This window comes from Schistocerca serialis, chromosome 2 (assembly GCF_023864345.2).
Source record: "Schistocerca serialis cubense isolate TAMUIC-IGC-003099 chromosome 2, iqSchSeri2.2, whole genome shotgun sequence".
Taxonomy (NCBI): domain Eukaryota; kingdom Metazoa; phylum Arthropoda; class Insecta; order Orthoptera; family Acrididae; genus Schistocerca; species Schistocerca serialis.
Window position 1 is genome coordinate 879,061,724 of NC_064639.1, and position 12,793 is coordinate 879,074,516.

The following is a 12,793-nucleotide window of genomic DNA, read 5'->3' on the forward strand; positions in this document are numbered from 1 at the left end:
CTCAAATTTATCTATTTATTTACACCTCAAGTTCCGTAGGACGAAATTGAGGAGCATATCTCCAAGGTCATGGAACGTGTCAGTACATGAAATTACCTCATAAAAATAATAACAGATAAAAACAAAATATTTATGAACCCGAAAAAAGTCAATCCTTAAGTTTACGTAAACGCAGTCAACAATACAACAAAGATTACCTTAATTTTTCAAGGAACTCCTGAACAGAGTAGAAGGAGTGATCCATGAAGAAACTCTTTAGTTTCGATTTCAAAGCGCGTGGATTACTGCTAAGATTTTTTAAATTGAGCGGTAGCTTATTGAAAATAGATGCAGCGTATAATGCACACCTTTCTGCACAAGAGTTAAGGAAGTCCCATCCAAATACAGGCTTTATTTGTACCGAGTATTAACTGAGTGATAGCTGCTTATTCTTGGGAATTAGCTAACATTGTTAACAAGAAATGACAGTAAGGAATATATATATATTGAGAGGCCAATGTCAAAATACCCAGACTCGGGAACAGAGGTCGACAAGAGATTTGTGAACTTACAACACTTATCGTCCAAACCGCCCGTTTTTTAGCCAAAAATATCCTTTTAGCATGGGAAGAGTTACCCCAAAATATAATGCCATGCGATATAAGCGAAAGAAAATAAGCAAAGTAGACTAATTTTCGTGTGAACGATCTCTGACTTCAGATACCGTTCGAATAGTATAAATGGCGGCACTGAGTCTTTGAACGAGATCCAGAACTTTGTTACCCACAGCAGTTTACTATTTACCTAAACACCTAGAAATTTCAACTGTCAAATTTCATTAATCATATGCCCATTCTTTGAAATTGAAACGTCAGGTTTTGTTGAATTGTGTGTTGTGAACTGTAAAAACTGAGTCTTACTGTGTTCTAAATTAGTTTATGCCACGAACTTAGGTCATGCACTGCACTATTCGAAACCGAGCCAATGAAGCACACAACATCTTTTACTACCAAACTAGTGTCATCAGCAAACAGATATATTTGAGAGTTACCCATAATACTAGAGGGTATATCATTTATGTAAATAAGGAACAGGAGTGGCCTTGACAATGATAGCTGGGGCAACCCCCTCTAGACCATACCCCACTCAGACCCCACATCACAGCCATTCTCAACATTGTGAATAATGACCTTTCGCTATAGTAAGAGGTGAACCAATTGTGAGCTACTCCCCGTATTCCTACATCATCATCTCGAACCACAACTCCTTTAATGGAAGGTAGTAGTTCTCCCGGAGGCACCATACGCAGTTGAGACATCATCATGAATTGTGCCAATACCATCGAGGAAATGGAACCTCCCTTACTGAAGAAAGTTTTCAGACCCGGTGTCCAAGATGGTATCTGGACACTAATACGAAGGCCTGTGTCTCTTGACCGAATAATTTAGTTCCTGGGTACGGAAGAGACGTCTGATATTTTAAGGGGATGGAGCATGAATGGACACCTGACGATAAACCAACAATTTACACTGACTGAAAGGAAATCACAACACCAGGAAGCAGCTGTGCAACATAAATTAAAGTTGATAGCCACGTACGTACATCTGAAAGATCATGTAGCCAAATTTCACGCCAGTCGCATAAAAGTGGTGCTAGTAACACCATTAAGGGGATGCAAATCGCGATTGCTTTCAATAACCGTTTTACGGTCGTGATCGTTAGCTGCCTTTGAGAATGGACGTGGTGAGCTGATGTTAGACAAGAATGCCTTGAACACGACAAAGGCATCGTCAGCAACGCCTCACCTAGTTTGGATGGAGTTGTGTAACATGAGTACGAGAAGTCGGATATTCCTTCTGCGATACTGCAGAAATATTTAGCTGGAACGTAGCCGCTATACACGATTGCTAGCAGCGGTAGTCACCAGAATGTACAGTCGCAAGAAGACCGGGATCCGGTCGGTCACATTGCACTACCGAGAGGGAAGACCATCGTGTTTGTGTGGGCTCTGGCGCTTCGTACTGCGTCTGCAGCACCAATTTGAGCATCAGTCGACACCACAGTGAAACACCAAACTGTTACAAGGTGTTTACTTCGAGGGCAGCCCCAAGCCGGAGATCCTGCAGTGTGCATTCTTCTGACCCCAAACCACCGTCATTTGCGACTTCAGTAGTGTAAAGCGAAAGCTCATTGGAGGGCAGGGTAGAGATCTGTTGCGTTTCCTGATCTGGTTCCGCCTCGGTGCCAGTGATGGCTATGTGTTGGTTAAGAGGAGGCCAATAGAGGGCCTGCAGGCAACTTGTCTGCCTGCTAGACTCACTGGACCTACCCCTGGAGGTATTATCTGGAGTGACTTCGTATGGCACCAGGAGCACTCTCCCGCATTTGCCAAGAACCCTGGCAGCAAACTATACGTCAGACTGGTGATTCGACCTGTTGCGCTGGCATTCATGAACAGCATTCCAGTGGCTGTTTCCCTACAAGATAACGCTCGTCCATGTGCCGCTTTTGTAACCCGACATGCTCTACAGAGTGTCGGCATGTTGCCTTGGTCGTCTCGATCACCATATCTGTCTCCAATCGAGCACAGATGTTGGACGACAACTCCACCATCATCCACAGACAGCATTAACCGTCCCTGTATTGCCCGACATGTGCATCCCTCAAACTGAAACCCGGCACCTGTACAACACAGTGTATGCACGTTTGCATGGTTACATTCAACATTCTGCTGGTTACACTGGTTATTAATGTACCAGCCTTTCTCATTGTCAGCGGCTTATCTCGCGCTTATATTATGATAGTGCAATGGCAGACACTTAAAAATGTTTCTTGACAAATGTTAACTCGAAATTTCATTATCGCACATAACTCATTTTTTGATGTTGTGATCTCTTTTTCGTCAGTGTATTTCGCATCACAAAGGGGACCTGAAACCCGAAACCAGACCTGTTGTGTCTAGGCAAGACAGCCTAGACACAATGAGAGGAAGCCGAAAGGCACGCGCTTAAACTCACGCAGGCTGGCGTGAGGTCTGAAACAGGATACGTAATGAATGCTATAAAGAAAAGTACGTAGCTTCTGAAATACTTAACTTTAATCCATAATTGTAGAACATCGCTCTTGATGATACATGCTTCATAATATTAATTAGCAATTGAATACGGCGCCTTGCTAGGTCGTAGCAAATGTAGCTGAAGGCTAGGCTATCATCTCGGCAATTGAGAGCGTAATTGTCAGTGATCCCCTTCTGGCAAAGTCGTCTGTACAAGTGGGGCGAGTGCCAGGACGTCTCTCTAGACCTGCCGTGTAATGGCGCTCGGTCTGCTATCACTGACAGTGGCGACACGCGGGTCCGACGTATACTACCGGACCGCGGCCGATTTAAAGCTACCACCTAGCAAGTGTGGTGTCTGGCGGTAACACCACAAGACCAACGGTCGACTCTGATACGTGCAAGTCTAAACCTTGCGAAGAGCCGGCCAGTGTGGCCGTGCGGTTCTACGCGCTTTAGTCTGGAACCGCGTGACCGCTACGGTCGCAGGTTCGAATCCTGCCTCGGGCATGGATCTGTGTGATGTCCTTAGGTTAGTTAGGTTTAATTAGTTCTAAGTTCTAGGCGACTGATGACCTCAGAAGTTAAGTCGCATAGTGCTCAGAGCCATTTGAACCATTTGAACCTCGCGAAGAACTAACAGAAAATAGTCTGAAACTGACAGCTGAAAAGACAAAGCAGTCGGAGCTTATGAAGAACAAGAAAACTAAAGTTACTCATGACTCTACGTGATCGTCGAAAGATGAAGGCTACCAATAATAATGAAAATAATGGGACTAACATTAATAATATTATAAAGTTTTATACACTACTGGCCATTAAAATTACTACACCACGAAGATGACGTGCTACAGACGCGAAATTTAAACTACAGGAAGAAGATGCTGTGATATGCAAATGATTAGCTTTTCAGACCATTCACACATGGTTGGCGCCGGTGGCCACTCCTACAAAGTGCTGCCATGAGGAAAGTTTGCAACCGATTTCTCATACACAAACAGCAGTTGCCGGCGTTGCCTGGTGAAATGTTGTCGTGATGCCTCTTGTAAGAAGGAGAAATGCGTACCATCATGTTTCCGACTTTGATAAAGGTCGGATTGTAGCCTATCGCGATTGCGGTTTATCGTATCGCGACAATGCTGCTCGCGTTGGTCGAGATCCAATGACTGTTAGCAGAATATGGAATCGGTGGGTTCAGGAGGGTAATACGGAACGCCGTGCTGGATCCCAACGGCCTCGTATGACTAGCAGTCGAGATAACAGGCATCTTATCCGCATGGCTGTAACGGATCGTGCAGCCACGTCTCGATCCGTGAGTCAAGAGATGGGGACGTTTGCAAGGCAACAACCATCTGCACGAACAGTTCGACGACGCTTGCAGAAGCATGGACTATCAGCTCGGAGACCATGGCTGCGGTTACCCTTGACGCTGTATCATAGACAGGAGCGCTTGCAATGGTGTACTCAACGACGAACCTGGGTGCACGAATGGCAAAACGTCATTTTTTCGGATGAACCCAGGTTATGTTTACAGCATCATGATCGTCGCATGGGTGGCATTGGTTACACGTCACGCTCACCTCTTGTTCGCATTGACGGCACTTTGAACTGTGGAAGTTACATGTCAGATGTCTTACGACCCGTAGTTCTACCCTTCATTCGATCCCTGCGAAACCCTACATTTCAGCAGTATAATGCACGACCGCATGTTACAGGTCCTGTACGGGCCTTTCTGGATACAGAAAATGTTCGACTACTGCCCTGGCCAGCATATTCTCCAGATCTCTCACCAACTGAAAACATGTGGTTAATAGTAGCCGAGCAACTGGCTCGTCACAATACGCCAGTCACTACTCTTGATGAACTGTGGTAACGTGTTGAAGCTGCATGGGCAGCTGTAACTGTACACGGCATCCAAGCTGTGTTTGACTCAATGCCCAGGCGTATCAAGGCCGTTATTACAGCCAGATGTGGTTGTTCTGGGTACTGATTTCTCAGGATCAATGCACCCAAATTGCGTGAAAATGTAATCACATGTGAGTTCTGGTATAATATATTTGTGCAGTGAATACCCGTTTATCATCTGAATTTCTTCTTGGTGTAGCAATTTTAATGGCCAGTAGTGTATCATCACAGAATGGCATATCCTGAGTGATGAGACCTGACGGCTCATCGGTTAAGTTTTCTTACCTCGCGCAAACTGCAGTTTTGTTCTGCTACCGTATAATGTAATACAAGTATATATTAGGCAAGCAAATCGCATTGTCTAATAAACAGTTTAACACCAATTTTTGACATGAAGTGACTGTATTCGTGAATTGATTATTTTGTATGTAGCACGACTAAGTTCCCTGAACAGAATAATTGTATTAAAACGGAAGTAATAAAAATGTTCATTCGTGACTTTCAGAGAACGCAAAAGTTCATTACTAAATAACACGAAAAATTTGCATGGTGGTTGCTTTAAGAAAAGATCAGTCATGAAAGTTGCTTATCCTAAGTGTAGGTCATCATCCAGCTATCACAGTATAATTCAGTTCGTTACAAGCGTAAACATTAAAGTAGCCACGCGTTATTTATCACAAGGAGGACAGATAATAATAAGAAAACACCAATTACTTCATTACTCGAGTTTTTAAAATTCCGTGCAAATCACTGCCAAAATTTATACGAAAATTTCCAGACGCAGCGGAGAGAGAAGAGTAGACAGCTTACAGCTCTCTGCCTGGCGGACCACAGGACCAGGTTTTGTGGAAATTCATTGACGGCCTTTAGATTTAGCTTCTCTGAAAACCTTATGACCTCTATTTCCGCCGTCATTCACACTTCTTCTGATCATTACAACTGATCATTTCATTTCAATTTCGGACCTTTCTGTGATCAGATAGTTTTTTGAAGGAAGGAGATCATTACACTTTGAAGACAAAGTGCGTTCTCTGATATCACATATAAGATATTTAATAATTTCATGTGGGATGGATCCATAGCTTTCATGAAATTATTAAGTTACTGTTGCTTTCGCAAAAGTAACCATGTTCAGTAAAATATTTAAGTTGAGATAGTAAAATTCCACACCACGCTGTTACCTTCCTAACTGCGCAACATGCTAAATTCGTTAGTCCAACTGAAACTTGGTATAGGAATGCAGATTCTACGAAAACCTGTGTATGACTAGTTTTTACGCATTTCATATTGTACACAGACAAGATTGTGTTCAAGGAAGGTTAAAGTTAATGCAAATGTTTAGCTTTTTAGATTAAATGTTTTACCAATTTTGAAGTTTCTATCTTAATACGTGCTAGACATAAATAGCGTCATATGCATATAATAACATCAATGATACTTACTTCATCTTCTTGAAAATTAATCAGACTTTATTTTTCCACGTGCCACAACATAATGATCGAAAACGCATAATACAACAATTATTTCTAACGTCGAACGATTGCACGATAGTCGTGAAGTACTGATGTTGCGCTGAAAGCGGACTTCATGAGGGAGTATTTGCTTTCGTTTGAAAACCATTCGGCGACGTAGAGAGAACACACAGCGTCTTATATCTAACAGACAGTAAGGCAATAATGGCCACACTTCTTACCACCTTGCAATGGTAAAACACTAGAATCGCATTCCGGAAGTTGCTGGATCAATTCTCCAAGTAGTTATTTGTACACAGGACGTCCGTGATTCGTCATAAATTGATTTAGACAAATGCCAGTACTCTTCCTCTTAAAACGGAAACTCCCACCGTTCCCGAAAGCTTGTATTCTCTCCCTAACGATCAGGTCATCGACGTGACGCTAAGCCGTAAACTTCTTTCGTTTGGAGCCCAAGTTGTGCCCAAATTACTAAAGTCCCTGTCGTAGTTGTGCGTGACATTTATTATTGAGAATGTACACGGTCAAGTCACATTAAAGTAACCAACCTCTATATTCGACTTAAACGTTGGGTGATTTGGGGGAGCGGATTAAACGGTGAGGTCATCGGTTCGGTCCCATCGGATTAGGGAAGGATGGGGAAGGAAGTCGGTCGTGCGCTTTTAAAGGAACTATCCCGGCATTTGCCTGAAGTGATTTAAGGATATCACGGAATACTTAAATCAGGATGGCCGGACGCGTGTTGGACCGTTGTCCACCCGAATGCGAGTCCAGTGTGCTAACCACTGAACCACCTCGCTCATTCGGCGCTCAAGCGAAAACCCGCTTATAGATGGCAGGTGGCAGCAGTAGCCAGTGGAGGGAGTATGAAGAGTGTGTGTCTGTGGGGCGGGGGGGGGGGGGGGGGGGGTTATCCATAGATTAGTGATCGAAATGCGAAAACTAACCGATTTATGTAACATCGAAAGGAGCATGTTGATTGACTTTCTCAACAAAGGTGGAGGCATTTCCGAAACAGCTGTTTGTAAACTATTCGTGTGCCGTTGTGGTTACAGTACACCGTCTGTGGAAAAACGGCGCTATGCAAAATCGATTCCGAGGCAACCGTGGTGGACCACGGGCCGGAGATGATGGCGAATAACGACGGCTGGGATTGTATACGGACGGAGGGACGTACAACTGTTGAGCAGTTGACCATCCCGCGTAAACAAGGAGCTACCAACAGTTTCTCCTCAATGACTGTCCAGCGAACGTTGCTGCACATGGGCCTCCGCAGCAGGCGCCTGGTTCCTGGATCCGTACTGACTGCTGTTCATCGGTGGCGAAGACTGGAATTTGCACTTCACTACAGCAACTGGACGTCCACTGAGTGGCGACAGGTGGGCTTGTCAGTTGAATCACATTTTATGCTCCTTTAGGGGGTGAAACATCTGAAAGCGAACAGATTGCCACAATCTTCAGAAGAATACAGACTGAAATAACGAGCATAATGGTCTGGGAAATGTTTTCGCGACTTTGCCTAGGTGATTTCGTCATTGTGGAGGGCGCAATGGATAGACGTTAGTTTGCATCTATTCCTTATGACCATGACCACCCTTATATGCAGTTTGGTTTTCCTCGCCACGATGGCATATACCAGCAGGACAATGCAACATGTTCCGAAGAGCACCAGGCTGAGTTTACCCTACACCCCTGTCCATGAAACCCTCGTACTGAAACACAATCGAGAGTGTGTTGGGTGATTTGGGGGAGCGGATTAAACGGTGAGGTCATCGGTTCGGTCCCATCGGATTAGGGGTTCGTGTAGGTGTTGTACCTGTTCGTGCCACCGATCCTCAGCCGAGAAACCTACCCCAGCTATGCAAAAACAGACATAATGTCTTATGGGATAACAGTAATCAGTGATTTTATAATGTTATTTAAAATCCGTCTTGATTGCAATTTTTTATTTTTATTCATGTGACCAGTTTCGGTTCATTCAGAACCATCTTCAGATCTGATATTTCAGTTACAGGAGTAATCCGTCCAAATCCAGCAACTTTCACATGCTACGTCTCCCCAGCTAGCCTCGGCGGTGAGGTCAGCACGGCCCTACATCCCCGTCGGTACTTCCTAGAACCTCACTGACTCTCTCCGTGCACGCCTCGCAGCTGCCCGTGCTGCAGAAGGCGTTTGATAAATGATAAAATTAATCTGACAGGCAGTGTAGCTCCTGAACGAGTTTAAAGTGATAATTGGTAACTTATTTCCTGGGACAATCAAGAATTATACAGGGTGGTCCATTGATAGTGACCGGGCCAAATATCTCACGAAATAAGCGTCAAACGAAAAAACTTCAAAGAACGAAACTCATCTAACTTGAAGGGGAAACGACGCTATGGTTGGCCCGCTAGATGGCGCTGCCATAGGTCAAACTGATATCAACTGCGTTTTTTTTAAATATGAACCCCAATTTTTTATTACATATTCGTGTAGTACGTAAAGAAATAGGAATGTTTTAGCTGGACCACTTTTTTCGCTTTGTGACAGATGGCGCTGTAATAGTCACAAACGCATAAGTACGTGGTATCACGTAACGTTCCGCTAGTGCGGACGGTATTTGCTTCGTGTTCATTACCCCTGTTAAAATGGACCGTTTACGAATTGCGGAAAAGATCGATATCGTGTTGATGTATGGCTATTGTGATCAAAATTCCCAACGGACGTGTGCTATGTATGCTGCTCAGTATCCTGGACGACATCATCCAGGTGTCCGGACCGTTCGCCGGATAGTTACGTTATTTAAGGAAACAGGAAGTGTTCAGCCACATGTGAAACGTCAACCACGACCTGCAACAAATGATGATCCCTAAGTAGGTGTTGTACCTGCTGTCGCGGATAATCCGCACATCAGTAGCAGACAAATTGCTCGAGAATCGGGAATCTCAACAACGTCGGTGTTGAGAATGCTACATCTACATCGATTGCACCCGTACCATATTTCTATGCACCAGGAATTGCATGACGACGACTTTGAACGTCGTGTACAGTTCTGACACTGGGTACAAGGGAAATTACGGGACGATGACAGATTTTTTTCACGCGTTCTGTTTAGCGTCGAAGCGTCATTCACCAACAGCGGTAACGTAAACCGGCATAATATGCACTATTGGGCAACGGAAAATCCACGATGGCTCCGACAAGTGGAACATCAGCGACCTTGACGGGTTAATCAATGGTGCGGCATTATGGGTGGAGGGATTTTTGGCCCCCATTTTATCGATGGCAATCTAAATGGTACAATGTATGCTGTTTCCTACGTAATGTTCTATCGATGTTACTACAAGATGTTTCACTGCATGACAGAATGACGATGTACTTCCAACATGATGGATGGCCGGCACATAGCTAGTGTGCATTTGAAGCGGTATTGAATAGCGTATTTCATGGCAGGTGGATTGGTCGTCGAAGCACCATACCATGGCCCGCACGTTCACCGGATCTGACGTCCCCGGATTTCCTTCTGTGGGGAAAGTTGATGGATATTTGCCATCGCGATCCACCGACAATGCCTAACAACATGCGTCAGCGCATTGTCAATGCATGTGCGAACATTACGGAAGGCGAACTACTCGCTGTTGAGAGGAATGTCGTTACACGTATTGCCAAAGGCATTGAGGTTGACGGACATCATTTTGAGCATTTATTGCATTAATTTGGTATTTACAGGTAATCACGCTGGAACAGCATGCGTTGTCAGAAATGATAAGTTCACAAAGGTACACGTATCACATTGGAACAACCGAAATAAAATGTTCCAACGTACCTACGTTCTGTATTTTAATTTAAAAAACGTACCTGTTACCAACTGTTCGTTTAAAATTGTGAGCCATAAGTTTGTGACTACTACAGCGCCATCTATCACAAAGCAAAAAAAGTGGTCGAACTAAAACATTCATATTTCTTTACGTGCTACACGAATATGTAATAAAAATGACGGTCCTATTTAAAAAAATGCAGTTGATATCCGTTTGACCTACGGCAGCGCCATCTAGCCGGCCAACCATAGCGCCATCTGGTTTCCCCCTTCAAGCTAGACAAGTTTCGTTCTTCGTAGTTCTTTCGTTTGACGCTTATTTCATGAGATATTTGAACCGGTCACAATCAATTGACCACCTGTATACCTCCACCGCAATCTACAACTCTCTGTACAGTCAGATATAGGAAAATCGGCCAATTTCTCTAAAAGAAACTGTTTACGCAGTGGTTGGAAGTAAAAAAAAAATACAGTGAAAAGTTGTTAAACAGCTGGAATGAAGAATCATGTATATCGTGTCTGCTGAAGAGGAGTCTTGAATGAAAATGCCCATTTAGTATGCAAGAGCAAGAAATGAAGCGAAGTGCGGTAGAGAACTATACACACTACGAATCGTGTGACATGTGCATAAACAAAATAGACAAGAGTATACGTGGTAGATAAGTCTAGCTTTGAATTATATACTAATCATGTCGATGCCTTTTGACAAGTCAGCGGAATACAGGTAGGCTGGGCAATTAAACTCTATGGAACTCTCTATAACATGTCTTTGAGCGAAAATAGCATATAGTGTGCTCCTGCTTTCCTCAGTCCTTGCTGCTCTTCTGCTACTTCAATACAGAATTCAGTACTCTGCCTGTAATCGCTGGTGTTGACCGCTTTAAGGTGGTATCTAGCACAGTAATTCCCCGGTGTCGTGATAGCCTACCTTCCTCCACAATAGTGCTAAATAAGGCAGGAAGCTGTTAATAGAACACACATTTCCTTAACCGATTTTATATCGCATCTAGCCCTGTCGATTTCTTATTTTTACGTCGTTTAATTCCAGTGCATGTTTCCTGTCGTGAGAAGTCTATTTGGTGGTCATTTTCTGTGCTTTGATGTCTAGCTTCCATTTCCAAATTAGTTATGCGCTGATACTGTAAGATTCATCGGAAGAATCCTCGGGAAATGCAGTACAACTGCAAAGAAGGTGCCTCACGAAAACCTCTTCCTACTGATACTTGAGTTCCACATATAAGGGAATTCTTACCAAACATGACTTTTGGGGGAAATCGAGAAGAACCACGGAATATCAGATCATTTTGTTACAGATTTGAGTAGCAAGCGCTAAAGCATCACGGAGATGTCTATCCAGCGTTAGTGCCAGACACTATAATAGAAAGACTGCGAGACGCAGAATGGTTTACTTGTAAAACTGCTGTCCGACTGCAAGTACTTCGCGAAGACGCCATGAGGTAAAATTAGATTCGAGCTCTCACGGAGGATGATCAGCAGCTGCTCTTCCCAGGTGTTTTACGTGACTGGAAGAGGAAATCGGGAAGTGTTAGTGGTACAGAAACAACCCAGCGCCGCATACACACACGTCTGCTCCAACAAATTTTCTAGTGTAGTCGACTGATCTTCCAGTAGAGTTTAGCTGAGCTGACCATTTAGGAAAGCTTAGAGGTAGTCTGATCAATCGATACGAGAGAACTGTGAAGCCCACGTTAAAGGTGACACCACAGCCTGCTATACACTGGATGAAGATGATTATGAATTAAAGGTGCTCAATTTGAGACATTTGTCACTTCTTGAAAATTATTGAAATCAAATAAGGTGATTAGTACCTGTAATAAGAAAACAAGTTTCACTTTAATAACAAAAATAATAATAATAATAATAATAATAACAATAATGATGATGATAAGGTCAATGGTATATTTCGTTTTTCGACGAGATGGTACGGCGTATCACTAGACAGTAAGATATTAGGCACGTTTATGGCTCATCCTTTGAGAAGACTGCGCCAAGGAAACAAGAGACTACAACTCGTAAAGTGTGCTGTCAAATACATGGTTTTGATTATAAGCAGTCTCTTCAATAATCGATATAAGAGGAAGTCAAATGAAACCGATCACCTGCCACAACGAGCCCATGAGATGATTCCATTTAAAAGTAATCACCATACACTTTAAGCATTTATTCCATTGGCAGATGAGACGTTCAATTCCCGTTTCGTAGAACGCGGTCGGTTCCTGATTGATCCACAACCGCACCCAATCTTACACTTCCTCGTTAGACTGAAACCGACATCAACGTATGTCTTTCTTCAGGTCACCAGTGCTGTGATAACCACGCTGTGAAGTTCCTGGGCTGTACGGAGGCTAATGCACTGTTTCCAAATAAAATCGATGAAGCGTAGCCGTCTGCTAGTTTTCAGTTGGGGGGCGGTGTTGTCATCCAACAAGATGATTCCGTCCGGCAGCATTCCAGGGCGTTTTGCCTCTATGTCACGTCACAGTTTCTGCAAAGTGTCTTCATAGCGCTGAGCATTGAATGTGGTTCCACGCTCGAGGAACTCGACGAGCAGAGGGCCCCTACGGT